Genomic DNA, 14433 nt, shown 5'->3' with positions numbered 1-14433 from the left:
AATGTGTATTTCTCTCTTTTGGGGTGGAGTGTTATGAACTGTCAAACAGGTCAAGTTCATTGCTAATGTTGTTCAAGTCTTCTATATCCTTAGTGACTTCCTGTCTACTCTTCTGTCAGTTATTGAGAAAGGAATGTTAATGCTTTCACCTTCAACTGGAATTTGCCTCTCTCTCCTTTGAGTTCCACCAGTTTCTGCTTCATGTATTCTAAAATTCTGTTGAGTGCAGTAATGTTTAGATCAGTGTATCCTCTTGATTGTGGGCTTACCGGGTGGCGCTAGTGGTAAAGAACCTGCCTGCCAATGCAAGAGACATAAGAGATCTGGGTTCGATCCTTGGCTTGGGAAGATCCCCTGGAGAAGGGTATGGCAACCCACTCCAGTATTCGTGCCTGGAGAATCCCGTGGACAGAGGAGCCTGGCAGGCTATGGTCTACACAGTCGCACAGAGTCGGACACAACTGAAGCGACTTAGCACAGCACAGAACATCTTCTTGATCAATTGACCCCTATATTGTTATGAAATGTCCCCCTTTGTCTGTTGTTCTGGTCCTTGTTCTGTTGTCTAGATTGCCTCATACCGCTACCCTGTTGTTCAGTCGCCAAGGCGTGTTCGAGTCTTCGTGACCCCTGGACTGCAGCACACCAGGCCTCCCTGTCCCTCACCATCTCCCAGAGTTTGCCCAAGTTCATGTACATTGCATCAGTGATGCCATTCAATCGTCTAATCTTCTCTTGCCCTCTTCTCCTCTTGCCCTCAATCTTTCCCAGCCTCAGGGTCTTTTCCAATGAGTCAGCTCTTTGCGTCAGGTGGCCAAAGTATTGGAGTTTCAGCTTTGGCCTTAGTCCTTCCAAATTCAGTATTTTTCTGTTTGTGTTCTATTTGTCCTCTTTGCTTTTGAATCTTTTTTTCTCTTTTCCTGCCTTTTTTGGACAAATTGAGTATTTTCTATAGTTCCATGTTTCGCCCACTGTTGGCTTATTGGTTATACTTATTTTATTGTAGTTAATGGTTGTACTGAGGTTTAAAATATCCATCTTTAACTTATCACTACCTTCAAATAGTACTATTACTATTATGTGTAACTGGAAGAACTTCTAATTATATATTTACTTGTCCCTCTTTCCAGTCTTTGTGCTACTTTGTGTTGTAATGAATTTAGTTCTACATTTGTTATAAACCTCATAATAAGTTGCTATTCTTTTAGCTTTAAACAGTTGATTATTTTTTAAATAGATTGAAAAATGCAGAATAAATTTTTCTGGACCCTTGATTTGCCCAATTATTGACTAGCTCAGGGAGTGTGAAGATGGACTCACAGCTACACCTTGGGTGATTTCCAATAACACTAGACAGTCCCTGAGTCCCCAGCTGCCTACAGCTCCACTCCAAGCCACATGTCCTCCTTTGTATAATGGTCACTCTTAGTTATAGCCCTCACAGTGGGGGACTCACAGAGCTCCAGAGCTGGGCTTCTTTCTAAGTCCTCTGTCCCCACAGATGCCTTCAGCCAAGGATGGGCTGTGATATGCCCTTAAGCTCTTTTTTAAAGTTTACAAGAATGTTGAGCCTCACGCCAGATCATCAGTCATCATGATGGCTTACATTTATTGAGCTCTTTCTATATGTCAAACACCTTGGTCAGCTGCTTGTGTTCATTATCTCTTAATTCTCACTGCAATCTGTTGAATTAGGTCCTGCTATCCTTTTTACAGCTGGAGAAATTGAAGCAAGAAGATTTAAGTGAATTGCCCAAAGTCATACAACAAGATCAATAAGGGAACCACAGTTTGGTTCTCAGAGGTCTGATATCACAGCCAACCACTCTCAGCTGCTGTGTTCTATGTCTCCCTAGTCACCTGCCTGGGGACACTTGGTGGCCTCTTAACACACACACACACACCTCCATTGGTATTATACACGTGGAGAACCACTGAGCTCGGGGCCTCATCTTCTCTGTTCCATTCTGCGTGTCAGTACCCGTGGTTGAAGAGTATATGTGTGTGGTTTAGTGGCAAGAGCACTGGGCTGGAAGTCAGGGCACTCCATACTTACTCCAGTTCTGTGGCCCACCAGTCATTTCTTTTTAGACAACTTAGTTCATGTCCCAGGGCTTGGAGTTTCTCAATAGCTAAGGGAAGGGGGTTGAATTAGATCAGCTCAAAGGCTCCTTCAAGTATCAACATCCTGTGAGTCTATGACTTTGTGGCCTTGCTGATAGAAAGCTAATAATTACCTAAACTGGCAGGACATCTAAGATTTATTTACTTTAATAATATTTATCAAAACCCAGAGCTTAACCGCTCACTTTATACTCATATATCTTCTGTGGCTTCCTGTTTATCCCAAAGGTTATCTTTTCATACTGCCCTTTGGGCTTATAAAATCTCCTTTGTGTTCACTAGATATTATTAAGTGAACAAAAATCAAGTTACACAACTGTATATATATCATTTACTTTTCAAAGTATGTTCATACTTGTATATAATATATATATGCAGTATATAATAAAGTATATAAGTATGATTTATATAAATATTACATGTGCTTATATTTATAAGTAACATTTATGTAGTCTGAACAGATGTGCATCAAAACGTTAGAATGACTTTTTCTGGATGGTGGAATAACCGGTGATTTTCATTTTCTTTTTTCTTGATATATTTTTGTCCTTTTTCAATTTTTGTCCAGTGGAATTGCTTATATTTTTAATTCTTACTGCTTACAAACACAGTAGTTCACAAACCAATAAGTTATATCTCTTTTGGACTCAGAATCTCTTGCTCCTTTAACTTTGTCTTTGTTGTTTTCTCCCAGGTTTGCTATATGTCTTTCTGTTTTAAATAATAAGAAAACAGAGGAGGGGGTACACAACACATAAGACCAAGTCATCTAACATCTGGGGAATTAGCCATTTCCAGCCCCAGATTTTGACTCTCCCCACTCATCTCCAACGCCCAGTCACTCTCTCTCCTTTTGTGTCAATATGGTGGGGACTGACATGTTCCTCAACAAGTCTTCCATTTTAGTTTCTCCCTCTATAATTGCTCTTACGCACTTCCAGCACTAATTTGCTCACTCACTCATTCATTCATTCACTCACCACAAATCATGCATGAAGCAGAAAAAACGAATAAGCATGTGGTTTAGAGTTGAGGGCTGGGGTCTGAGTCTGAACCTGCCCGAGGTATACCAGGATCATGTGAAAAGCATTTGGGCAACTGTAAAGACTGGACCAGTGGGAACGGTTATCACTCAGGCCCTGTGCTGACCCCCATGGGGGAAATGACAGGGAGCATCTGTCCTCAAGAAGCTTAGAGTTGTCTGAGAGAGTCCAGGTGTAAATGCAAAGGGGAGGGGGAGGGCAAGTAGGGATGCAGAGGTAATGTCCATAGACATGGCAATGAATGACTGGATTCTGCAGAGCAGGAAGAAGCATGAGTCAAGAATCACCATGGGGCTTGGGGATGGTGTGACTGAGAAAATAGTGTGCCATTAACGTATTTATCAATCCATCTACTCATTCATTCCACAAATACACACTGAGCATCTGACAGCAGCCTGGTACTGTCATAGCTGCTAGAAATAAAACAGCAAACAAAACAGATAACAATCCCCCAACCACCCCATTCTGCTTATATTCCATGAACATGAAGAGAAAGAGGAAGAAAACAAGTACATAAACAAGATCATTTCCAAAGGTGCTAAGTGTAATGAAGAAAATAACACTCGGTAGCGGGTCAGAGAGCAACCAGGGGAGGTGACATTTGTTCTTTTGTGTCATCAGCCGAAATAGAATTTGGGGTCTGGACTGAGGAGGGAGATGGTGAATTTCATGGTAGGGCTGCTGACTCAGAGATGCTAAGATTCACCTCCTGGTGAAAATGTTTTACCTCTTATTCAACTCTGCATTGTATTATCCTCTGGCTCAGAAACTTTCAGTGGGTTCCCACTGTCCTCTGGATAAAATTCTAATTCTTTAGCTTGACATTCAAGGGCCTTCACAATCTCCCCCAGCCTGCCTGCCTGCCTGCCCACATCCTCTCCTAAACCTTGCATTTGGCCTCGATGGGCTCTTCACCATCTCCACTTAGTCTGGGTCCCTTTGTAGCTCCAAACTTGGATCCTGGCAAAGTCTCCCAAGTCCTCTAGGCCACAACTATCCTGCTTTTCTTGGAGATCTGGCCTTTTCTCTGCCTCCCTGCTCTCTGAGATTGTTAAATGTCTCATAAACGAAGACCCTACTCTCCTGTAAGAATGCAGTCTCCTTAAGAGAGGGGCTGGCCCCTTCGTAATCCTCTCTCTGTTGGATTTGCTGTGTACATCTGCCCAGAAACACATTAAGCAGCTTTACAGATCAATTATCTTCTTGTATAAAATAAGAAAAGACAGAATGAGAAGAGTCCAGAAAACCAAAGAGTTTCCCACGCAAATTTGCACAGCCAGGAGATGACAGAATTTGGCCATGGTCAAGGGTTCAGAAGCAATCAACAAAGAAGTGATTCAGTTTGCTAGAGGAATCAGAAGTTGGAATTGTGTATCTAGGGATGAACCTGTTTGGCATTGCATGCTCTGAGCCAGAGAGCTCTGGGATTCCTCCCATCCCTCGAGGGGCAGTCCACACAAGGGGCAGAATCTGGACTCAGGTCCAGAGGAATCCATAGCCCCTCTCTCCAAGGAAATCAATCCTGAATATTCATTGGAAGGACTGATGCTGTAGCTGAAGCTCCAATACTTTGGTCACCTGATGCGAAGAGTCGACTCATTAGAAAAGCCCCTGATGCTGGGAAAGATTGAAGGCAGGAGAAGGGGGTGACAGAGGATGAGACGGTTGGATGGCATCACTAACTCAATGGACATGCGTTTGAGCAAGCTCCGGGAGATGGTGAAGGACAGGGAAGCTTGGCATGCTGCAGTCCATGGGGTCGCAAAGAGTCAGACACGAATGATCCACTAAACAACAGCAACCAAGTCTTCCTTCCTCAGTTTCCTTGGCTTCATCATAATTTCCTCCTTTTAAGCTGTGGGGGAATGGAACAGTCAGTTTACCCATCTGAAATGCAGGATCATGGGGGATGAGCTGCCCCTGCCCTTCCTACCTCCCCTTCAGCATCATTTGATACGGATGCTCAACTTCTCTGCTTTGAGGCTGTGACGTCAGGGAGATGGAAGGTTAGGAGAGAGACACATGATTGTCATGATGGATGTTTGGGATGAAAGTCAATGCCGTAAACACAGATTCATCGTGACACTCCTTCTGGTACATCTTTCATCTGGGGAATCTCAAAGCCCTGGACAAATGGTAATTAATATTCACAGCAGCTTCCAGGGGAGGATGTGGTCTGTCTGCTAAACACCAGAGGGCCATTATTTCCGTACCCCTCCCCAGCCCTCCCAGCTCGCTCCCAGCTGCTGCCTGCCCCAAGGTGACAGTGCCAGGTGGATATGATGTCCAGGTCTTAGACTCCTTAGGGGCATTTCTCTGCCTAGAAGGCTCCAGGGGCAGAAGGAGACTCCCAACTCACCTCCTGCCCCCACCCCTACCCTGCTTTCCCAGAGGATGACTAAGCGTAAACCAGGGCAGGAGTGGGAGCATTTCCTGCCTCCACTGGCAGGCTGGGGCCAAACAACTAGTTAGTTGACTCAGCAGGAACCACATGGCTCCAAAAATACAACCACCTCTGCCCAGATACACCTCACGCTCCCTTGGCCCTTTGGACACCGTCACCTGCTCGTCCTTCCTCCTCCCCCTACCCCAGGGGAGCTACTCCAAGTGGTGTTCGCCTTCCCTCTGATTCTAAAGGAACTATATGCTCAACACAGAACACCTGGAAAATACAGAAAAATATAACGGGGAGAATTATTTTAGTCATCCCATAATTCCACAGCTCCCCAAATAACCACAGTTAAAATCTTATGTTTCCTTTCTGTTTTTTCTACATTTGGGGGGGGTGGTGGTTATTTAAAAATTAATACATGATCGTGGCAAATATATATCTAATATTATATGCTGCATATATATTACTTTATACATGTAAAATAGGACAGAATGTTATAAAGTGAAAAGTCCTCTCCAACTTTCTCTTCCTACCCAAGGGGAAAACACTGTTAAGAGTTTCTTGTGTATCGTTCCAGAAATTGCTATTGCATGTCCTGGCATGCATCTGCACGCTCATTTTACATGGCTGAGGTCATACAGTATGAATAATTTAGCCTTATCTGTAGTTCATATGAACATGTGAGCATTTTCCATTCTGTTAAAAATTATTGGTTAAACGACTTTTTTATTGACTGCCTGACATTTTATCTTTCTGGTGTGCCATAGTTTATTTCACCTTTTCCCTGTCATTGGGCATGTACTCAGGTGAGGGACAGCAGGAAAAGAAAATGAGCCAGAATGAAATATTGGGAGGAGGAAGCAAATTTGGAGAGTCTGAGGGCCTACACTGTGCCAGCCACTTTTCCTATCTGCCCAATCACTCAGTGTGAGAGTTTAAACACTGTTCCCATCCTGCGGATGAGGGGCTTTCCTGATAGCTCAGTTGGTAAATAATTCACCTCCAATGCAGGAGACCTCGGTTCGATTCCTGGGTTGGGAAGATCCCCTGGAGAAAGGATAGGCTACCCACTCCAGTATTCTTGGACTTCTCTGGTAGCTCAAATGGTAAAGAATGTGCCTGCAGTGCAGGAGACCTGGGTTTGATCCTTGGGTTGGGAAGATCCCTGGAGGAGAGCATGGCAACCCACTCGAGTATTCTTGGCTGGAGAATCTTCATGGACAGAGGAGCCTGGTGGGCCCCAGTCCATGGGGTCCCAAAGAGTCGGACACGACTGAGTGACGAAGCACAGCACACATCCTGCAGATGAGGAAGCTGAGGTCCAGAGCAGTTAAAAAAGAATCTTTTTATAGGTAGGAGAACCAGGTTTTGATGTTTTGATTTTTTGGCCACACTGAATGGCCTGTAAGATCTTAGTTCCCCGACCAGGGATTGAACCTGTATCCTCTGCACTGGAAGTGCAGAGTCTTAACTACTGGCCTGCCAGGGAAGTCCCAAGAGTCACGTTTTGAAACAAAATTTGTCAGCTCCAAAGTCCATGGCTGTTCTGTTTCACCAAGATGCCTTGGACAAGTCCAGGGTTTAAGATTTCCCACCACTTAGCCCAGGAATGGGGAAAGCCGTTCCTGTACTTATTCTCTCACTCACTCCGACAACAGTGATGCACTGGGCGGGAGGAATTCAGGGTGGGAAAGACTCCGTCCCTGCCCTCTAGAAGTCCACTCTTGCATGGGGGTGGACGTGTAAACAAGTTATCAACCTGGCGTGGGAGAGGAGGATGTAAGGTGCCATGAGACTCAAACTCCTCTCCCAGCCTCCAAAGGTCAAAGAAGGCCTCCAGGCTGAGGACGCTGGATGCTGAGTCAGTCCTCCGGCACTGGCCAGGAAGTGCCAGTGAGGCCTGCGACGCCTCTGCTTCCTCTCCTCCCCAGGCCCACGCACTCCAGTCACTGGAAGCGGGAGTTGGCTCCACCCTGACCTGGCTTTTGTGTCAGGCTTCCTGCCCTTTAGTTGATCAGCTTGCCAGGCTCCCACGGCAGTAGAGTGGGTGGGGGGCTGCCAATTTCTGAGAAAAACTTCAAGCTGGTGTTTCCGGTTTGTTTTCTAGGAGTTCAGGAAATGTTTATCACACTCTGGGGAAGCTAGGAGTATTAGTGACAAAAGGTTTGGTTAAGGGCTTGGGGTGTGGATGGACAGGTCAGGATTGGGGTCCTGCTTCCATCATTTGCTCTGAGACTGCAGGAAAATCACCAACACCAGTCAGAACTCTTAGTAACAAGCTACAGAGATGGACCCAATGATCTTAAAAAATGAAAAAAAAAAAAGAATCCAATGCAATAGAATGGGCAGGGATTCAAAACGGGCAAACTTGGGAAAGGAGCAGAAATTAAGGTCACATTCAAGGCCTGGAGAAGCAGAAGGCACAAAACCACCCCTTGGCCAGGAAGTACTTAGTCAGGACACTGATGCCATTGCAGCCAGCTATCACGGCAGACAGAGTTCTAACTCTTTAGCGCTCCGGGTCCAGGGCCCAAGCCTCAGGTCATGTGCCCACACCCATTACCAGAAAGCTAGAAGCAGGAGGATTTGCCCTTGGACCTCAGTAATAGGAGGTTCCTTCCTCCAAGTTAATATATAAAGGCAAGTCCTGCGCACAGGCCAGGGGGGCTTTGGAGAGTGGACCGCCCAAAACTCAACATTGTGGACATGCCCTAACATCTCAGAGCTTTTGTAAAATAGACTCATTAATAATGTCCACCTCACAGGATTGCTATGAGGATTTAAAAAAAATAGGCGAAGTGCTTGCTTGATACAGATACCCAGTAAATGCTCGGTAGATGTTAGTTTACTATTATTGTTGTTGCTGTTGTTTACTATTATTACTATTATAATCCACTTTCTCTCTTTTAAAGTAAAACATGGATGGTTTTCACTATAAAGTAATATATTCCATAGATAGAAAGATTAAAAAATACTGAAAAGTTGAAAGAAGAAAATGAAATTACCTCTACCACCCACAGAAAACCACTGTCAACAATTTGGTGTTTCCTGCCACCCTGTTTTCTACGTATTCTGGGTTCTTTCTTCCCTTTTTTCCTTTCGAACAGCTGTGATCACCCTGTGGGTATAGTTGTATATCCTACTTTACAGCCTCTGCATTTCCTTATGTTATTAAAGACTCTTTGCAATCATCATTCTTAGGAGCTGTGAAATATCCTGTGGAGTGGATAGGCTCATTCCCCAAGTATTGTTTCCAGTTTTTAGAAGGGTAGGGGGGGACATGCATTTATAAATTATGAGTGTTTTTTTCAGAAACGGTTTCTGATTCTGGAATGCTTCTTTAGAGTATCAACTGATACTTAATTGACATCAATTAAGCAATTTGTCCCAAGAAACTTTCAAGAGACCATTTCCTAAAATTCCCACAAATCTGATGCAGGTCAGGGGACAAGACCCTACGGGACCTGTACCCCTTCACTGAATTTTGACAGGGCATTTTCACTGCCACCAAGAGTATGAGCTCCTCAGCCCCACAGTCACCTGGAGCGGGCTGGCCTGCCCACTGCTTTCTCACGTTCCCAATATGCTCAACCACTGATTAGACTGGGGTGGTTTATCCTGCCTGTGAAATTGCCTGCCATTAGTGCAGTGGGAAGTGCCTGCACTCTGCCTTTTGGCAGCTTGGGACTCAGGGCAATTTTCTTACATCTTCTGGAAAAAAAAGAGAATCCTAGATAAGTTCACTTAGACAGTGCTTCTTCTCTTTTCCTGGAGACTTTCCTATTCTTCTCGTCTTCACCTTACATTCCCCACCTACACACTCACACCCCAACTCTGCCCCAGCCCCCACTAGCCTCCGGGCACCTGTGGGTCCCAGATTGGTTTCCAGGAAGTGGCTTTCATCTAAGGAGGGGATGGGGATCACACGACTGACCTGGCTCTCCAACCAGGGGTGACTAAAATGCCAGAGACGCTGATTGTTTGAACTTCCTGGGCAGGGCCCGGCATCTGCCGGTAGTGGGGCTTTGGAAGCAACAATAATTAATATTTTGCGGAGTGTGATTCTGATCGTCTGGCCCAGGAGAGGGTCCCACCCAGAGCTGAGAGCCCCGTGGGAACTGCCCCAGCTACATTCCTGGGCAGTGATTGCGAAAATGGGCACCCTCGCCCCACCTGGGAGGGCTCCGAGGGTGCGGCGGCGGGCAGAGGATGCACCCCAACCTACCCTGGCTCTGCCCTGGCCACCAGTGTGGGAGTGAAGTGACCAGAAAGGGTGACTGAGGAGGGCAAAGGGAAATGAAATCGTCCTTTCCCCTCCCAGACACACTTCCTGCCCTTCTGAAATACAATTAGAACCTAGAAGTAGCAGGGGGCTCAGAGGTGTCCTCGCCCAGCTTTCTCCTGTCACGTGGCTGGGAGCTGAGGTCCAAGCAGAAGTGAATTGCTTGCTCTACTTGAATTTTCTATGAGAAATGACTGCATGAGCGTGGCAGGAGATTTCAGAAGCGCTATCCGTGACATTGTTTATTGCCTGCCATTTCACTGACTCAGAAAGGCTTTCAGCCCCCCTAAACTCTCCTCCTACTCCCTCCCCAGCACCTGAAATGCCACATCACTTCTTCTAGTTTCAGACTTTGATGCCAATTAAAAATTAAGCTTCCCCTAGCGGGGATCACTTCCAGTGTCAGTAAGTGGTACTTTCTGTTCCTTTTCTGAGAGCAGGTGATGGAGGGAGGGTAGGAGGGCATAAAACCTCACCATGGCAGAAGTCCTCAGATCACTTCCCAAATGTGGCGTTTTCAGTTTTTAATTCACTCGAGATGGGGCAATTTCTGGTCACCTTTGCAACCATGCCATGAGGTGGGAGAACGCTTAACTGTCGCTTCCATTCATCAGATGAGGAAATGGAGGTTCTGAGAGGTTCAGTAACTTGCCCAAGGACATGCAGCTAGTAAGTACCCAGGCAGGGTTGAAATTTTGACACTCAGCTGCTCCCCAAAGACAGGATAAGGGTGTGATGTTAGTGTTTTTGTTGACTGGTTTCTCGAAAAGTGTGAAACAAGTTATAGGTCTCAAGATTTGAGAGGGCTTGAAGTAATACAATGCAGAATGCCTGCCTTCTCTCATTTGAGCCTCATGACAGCCCCAGGCAAGCATCATCCCATTTTCCAGAGGAAAAACCTGAGGCTCAGAGATTTACTATTAATAAATTAAGTCAGCTGTAAGTACCTCCAGGGAAATGAACTGGGTCACATCCCCCTTTTTAGGTCTGAGCCATAACTTTATCAATGAATGTTTGTTGAGTGTTTGCAGAAGGAATCCTAACACAGCCTATACATTTTACAGATGAGAAAACAGATCTGCAGCATAAAGGAATATGCCTGGGTCACACAGTGAGTGGCAGAACCTGGACCTCAGAGCTTTCAATCCCTGCTCCAGTGTCCTGTCTACTTCGTTCATCCATCCATCCATTCATTCATCCAACTGTAAGAACTGAGCTGACGCACCTCCAGGTACTGTGCTGGGCTCTGGGGACACAAACAAACAGGACAGGGAACAGTGCGAGGAGAGTTGTGTACTTGCTTTGAGTCCTAAAACCTAAGGGAAGGGTGGAGTGCCAAAAAGATAATATTTTAATGCAATGTTTTTAAAAAATCACATCCTAACTATGGCCCATAAGCCTGCAGTCTATTTTTGTGAATCAAGTTTTGTTAAGATTAAATCTCAGCCTCTGTTTTGAGGAGCCCACAGTTTGATCAGAGGAGAGAAGCCCACGTGGAGTATTTATTTAATTCTCTGTGAGTGTCCTCAGGAAGCCAGCCAGGGGGTGCGGGGGAGAGTCGGGCAGGGAAGGAAATGTGCAGAGGTACAGCTGTATGAGAGCTGGGGTTATGGAGGGAAATGGCAGCAGAGTTCTCTGGTGCAGGAGAGACAGGGTGAGGAGGCAGGGGAAGGAATGGTGGGTGAGCAGGTCTCAGAGATTAGGGAGAGGAGAGAGCAGTGCAGGGTGCACTGGGCTGAGAAGGGTCCTCAAAGGATCTGGGGCTAGCGAACTACCCTCAGGCTGACACAAGAACAGGAGGATAAGACCCAAACCAGAGCGGGCAGCATGCGTGGGTGCTAAGTCGCTTCAGTGGTGTCTGACTCTGTGCAACCCCATGGACTGCAGCCTGCCAGGCTCCTCTGTCCATGGGATTCTCCAGGCAAGAATACTGGAGTGGGTTGCCATGCCCTGTACCAGAGGACCTTCCCAACCCAGGGATCGAACCGATGTCTCTCATGTCTAACCTGCATTGGCAGGCAGGTTCTTTACTACTAGCGCCTCCTGGGAAACCCAGAGGGGTCAGATCTTCCCTCAGAAATATGTTCACAACACAATGAATGTGTTTGGCCAGTTGTCCCTGGATGTGCCTAGGGTATCTGCCCCCCTCTATTCTGTGTCCCCCACCCTGGGACTCTCCCAAGGGCGGAAGATGCCCACAAGCTGCTGCTGCCTCAGGAGAGCTGCTCAGAGCCAAGGAACACCTTGGAAGAAAGGGAACTTCCGAGGAATTCTTCTCATTTGTTGAGAATACTATAAATGCACACCTAAAGATATTCCATGTGGGAACCTCCCTGGGGGTCCACTGGTTAAGACTTCGTCTTCCAATGTAGAGGGTGTGGGTTCCATCCCTGGTCTGGGAGCTGAGATCCCACATGCTTTGCAGCCAAAAAACCAAAACAGAAAACAGAAATAGTATTGTAACAAATTCAATAAAGACTTTTAAAATGGTCCACATCATAAAAACCAAAATGTGAATCACTCAGAAGAGAGTCTGGCATAAAATAAATACTCAAAAAAATGATGGCTATTACTTTATTTTATGATAAGAGTATTTTAGATCGTTTTTTAAAGTTACAATTTGTAAGACCCATTTTTGAAGGACGTTGTCCTTCATATGCTTGTCCTTCCGCATATGTTTACATTGGTTGTTGATGACTGCAAGATGTATCTGCTAAATCAGACTGTCAGCTAATAGTTGAGAGGGCAGGGTTGTTTGGGAGGGAGTAGAATCCTGGGGAAGATTTAATCAAAGACGACTTCCTGGAGGGGGTGCTGGGAGAAGAGTTTTAAAAGAATTGATGAGAAGATGGATGGAAGCATGCTAAATGACATGGCATCTGAAAGGTGGAACAATTTTGCCTACCTTCTCTGAGACTTAATTGATATCATATACATTAAATGGATGGCATGTAACAGGAACCCAGTTAGTGGTAGATGATGAAGCAGGAGGGATGCAGGGGACAGGGGGCAAGAGAGAAAGAGGGAAAGGGGCCAAGAAGCAGGAGACCTCGGTTCCAGACATAGGTGTGCCTCTGGTTAGCAATGTGAGACTTTGGAAACATCACTACCTTCTTAACACCTCAGATTTCTTTTCTTCAAACGGATTATTCAGGTTAAGATGTCCACCTCTGGGAGTCCCTGATTATAATAAATACAAAATTATAACAGCTATTGTTTATTACTGCCTACCATATACCAATCACTTTTTTAAATGATAAACATAACATCTTATTTGATTTTCACAACAAAGCTGTTCAGTTCAGTTCAGTCGCTCAGTCGTGTCCAACTCTTTGTGACCCCATGGACTGCAGCACGCCAGGCCTCCCTGTCCATCACCAACTCCCGGAGTTTACTCAAACTCACGTCCATTGAGTCAGTGATGCCATCCAACCATCTCATCTTCTGTTGTCCCCTTCTCCTCCTGCCTTCAATCTTTCCTAGCATTAGGGTCTTTTCAAATGAGTCAGTTCTGTGCATTAGGTGGCCAAAGTACTGGAGTTTCAGCATCAGTCCTTCCAATGAATATTCAGGACTGATTTCCTTTAGAATGGACTGGTTGGATCTCCTTGCAGTCCAAGGACAAAGCTGTTAGTGGTAACAAGTGAAAAGCTTGGTGGACTCCATTATTATTCCCATTATTTTGTTAAGGAAATAGAGGCTCAGAGAAGTCAAGTAACCTGTACCAATGGTAATAGAGTCTCTGACTCAAGGAAGGCAGAGAGATGCTGCCTCCTGGGAGCCATCCCCTCTACAGAGAAACTTTTCCCCACATGGCTGGGATTGGTGTTGGCTGGCTCACTGGAGACAACAATGCTACAGGAAGGAGTCTGCTGTCCTACCGGGTTTCACCTCCCAGTTTCTGTGGCAGCTCCGGCCCATACCTTGAACATCCCCCTACCCACCCACACCCCTACCTCAGCACAGTAACTTTCCCCCAAAGCTGTGTCACTCCCAACAGATGACACTCAGGAAAAAGCTCCGTGGTTGAATCACAGTGACCACTTCCTGTTTCATTCAGGGTCCCCTGTGCTCCAGAGCCCTCACTCTGCCATGCCCTGTTTAGTAATAAGAGCCATGATATGTGTGACCCCCCACACACACTCCCCGCTCCTAGGGAGACTTACTCACCCCTTCCTGTGCCCTTAGCCTACCAGGCTGAGGGGCGCAAGCTCTCAGCTTCAGCCCTGTCCCACACCTCTGCTACAGAGAGCCCAGTGGGACTCTGGTTGTCCTGGGGCTGGGTAAGGAGGCAAACCAGGACCCCATCCCTCCAGATGGGTGATGTAAGACTGATGGGTGCAGGTGGGCGGATGTTCAAGCCTCAGCCATGAAGTAAGGAGTAGTCACTGACCCTGTGGGCGCCTCGTGGGCACCCACTCAAGGCACTGCTGTCTCTAAGCACAAGGGTCAGGACTCTGTGTGGAAAGACAAACACAGATGGGGTTGTGTGTCTCAGGGGAAACCCCAGTCTTCTCCCAGTTGCTCAGAACAGGCTTCCTGGAGGTTGACAAACTGCACGGAAGGTTGAGTGTGAGAGCAGAAGAAGTCAT

At 46.1% G+C, this 14433-nt stretch overlaps 1 protein-coding gene across 1 annotated transcript in view; it reads left to right on the top strand.

The window, feature by feature from the left end:
- DUSP5 (dual specificity phosphatase 5) overlaps nt 1-14433 on the top strand; it is a 48563-nt gene that overhangs the window by 21493 nt on the left and 12637 nt on the right. Inside the window, exon 7 of the mRNA XM_081541278.1 lies at nt 10906-11072. The gene's annotated coding sequence lies outside the window, so the exon portion shown is untranslated. The remainder of the gene's footprint in view (nt 1-10905; nt 11073-14433) is intronic.

Source organism: Giraffa tippelskirchi, chromosome 2 (genome assembly GCF_054371585.1).
Source record: "Giraffa tippelskirchi isolate mGirTip1 chromosome 2, T2T-mGirTip1v1.2.pri, whole genome shotgun sequence".
NCBI lineage: Eukaryota > Metazoa > Chordata > Mammalia > Artiodactyla > Giraffidae > Giraffa > Giraffa tippelskirchi.
Note: the sequence above shows the minus strand (reverse complement) of the source record. Positions and strands in the feature narration are given on the sequence as shown.